Source organism: Alosa sapidissima, chromosome 5, assembly GCF_018492685.1.
Source record: "Alosa sapidissima isolate fAloSap1 chromosome 5, fAloSap1.pri, whole genome shotgun sequence".
Lineage (NCBI taxonomy): Eukaryota > Metazoa > Chordata > Actinopteri > Clupeiformes > Clupeidae > Alosa > Alosa sapidissima.
In genome coordinates, this window is record NC_055961.1 from 33,627,797 (window position 1) to 33,630,180 (window position 2,384).

Consider the following 2,384-nt stretch of genomic DNA (forward strand, 5'->3'; position numbering starts at 1 on the left):
TACACTGTAGAACACCAGATATGTATGTAGCCATACCAGAACATATACTGTAGGTTTTCCAGTGTTCTCTGAAATACACCATGAAGACATGGGTATTTTGCCACTATTGGTTTAAAATCTTTTTAATTTGTTCAGTTATACTCCATATACCATTTTATTAACTTTTCTTAATATTCATGACAAGTTAAATTTAAATAGATGGTGGTCCAACGGCGAACCACAAGTGGCACGCCACCGGCAGCATACCACCAGCGGTCCGCTATCTGCCAATCTGCGCAATATCAGTATAGACTGAGATTTAAGATTGAAATATCAATATTGGGATAAATCATCTGTTCTCCCATTACAACCCAAAAGTTGGGATGCAGCAGACACCACACTACCTATACCCCTATGCACTGACCACATCACCTACTTGGGTAGAAGAGTTTCCCCCTCAGATCTATTTACAATAAACTTCACCGCCCTTCTGAAATCAATTCAGGAAGACCTCCATCGCTGGACAAACCTACCACATCATGGGCAGGATCCACTATCAAAATGACAATATTACCCAAAGTAAACTACCTCCTCTCAATGACCCCAATACAACCAACCACTTCCTGGTTCAAATATCTAGACTCAGCAATCACACAATTCTACTGGAAAAACAACACTCCAAGAATAAAATGATCCACCCTTCAAAAAACCAAAGAATCTAGGAGGATTAGAGGCACCACATTTCACAAACTGTTTGGCATCTTCAATATGTACACAGATGGACTCACCCCAACCAATCCAATATCACCTGGCTAGACTTAGAACAAAATATCTGCAATAATTTCCAGATCTCAGACCTGCCCTTCCTTACCCCGACAATAAAAAAACACCCCCTGTTTCAAAGCGCCCACAATTAGCTCAAGTCTGACAGCCTGGTGGAAATTCCACAACATTACTTAACACAAAGCTTTCTCCTTCGAAACTCACCCCAATTTGGAATAACCTCGATTTCACTTGCAACAACAAAACACTCAACTTCCGCACCTGGAAAGATTGAGGCATTACTCATCTGCAACATGTTTTTTTTAAATGGCAACTTCTCCACATTTGCGGACTTGGTTCAGAAATTTGGCATCACCGACAAACACTTCCTACAATACATGTACCTACAGATTAAATCAGCAATCAAATCAGCCACCAACACTCCAAAGGACAACTTAGAACTCGCGACACATATCTCACAGCTAATCAATATTCCATCCTCAAAAAAACTACTATCCAATCTACAGAATAGTGACGCAAACAGACATCACTATAAGTCTTCCCACTGCCAAATGGGAATCGGATCTATCTATTCCCAGTGATGCCATTTTCTGGACCCAAGTCTGCAAAAACACCTTTCTCATGATCAAAAACACTAACCTGCAGCTAATACAATACAAGATTATCCACAGGACTCACCTCACTGGACGGAAATTATTTCATATGGGCTCCACTTCAGACATCTGTCCCAACTGCACTCAGAACTGCCTGGACACATATATTCATGCACTTTGGCACTGTACCCCTATAAAACAATTCTGGGAAAATCCTCTCCACCTTCTTTGGCTGCATCCCAACATCCCCATCTCTCTGTCTGTTTGGAGACACCACCACAATCAACCTGAACCACCTTAACAGTAAAACTCTGCTGGTCGCGCTAGCGGTCACCAAGAAAACCATCCTCATGAACTGGAAAACAAAAAACAAAATCCATATTTCTATCTGGAAAAACCTATTTTTGGATCACATCTCACTAGAAATATCCACTAGCCCTTCTGGTAATAACTCAGAAGACACCCTCTCCATTTGGCCATCACTCTCCAAATTCCTAAATTCATAGCTCTGCTGGCCCCCTCTGCCTGAGACTCAGTTTTCACGATTCCACTTACCAATCACTTATCAACCGTAGTAAACCTGCCTCACCATTGTCCGCCATACTCCTTCTACACTCAGATTACTTACCACTCAAACCAATACATAAATACAATACATAAATACAGCCACTTTTTAAATACCAAGGTCAGGGGCGTTGCCAGAAATTTTGGGCACCCCATTTTGTTTATAACTTGAACCAACACACTTCTCCACAATATTCCATTTTTTTAGATGCACCTCATCCCATTTCCCAAATTGGCTTTGGATATTTATACTGGACTCTGCTCCATCTGTTATTAAGAATGCTCTGCTTCTCCACCAGCAAAGGGAATGTTGCATTTATAAATTGCAAGGTCATAGGCTGCAGAGCTTGTAGGCTACCTTCTCACTCACTTGGGAGGGCCCTTCACCAATCATTTCCCTTTTTATCCTTAACTGCCTGATTTCTATCTCCTGTATCCTGTGTTGGATTGCTTAAAACAACAAAT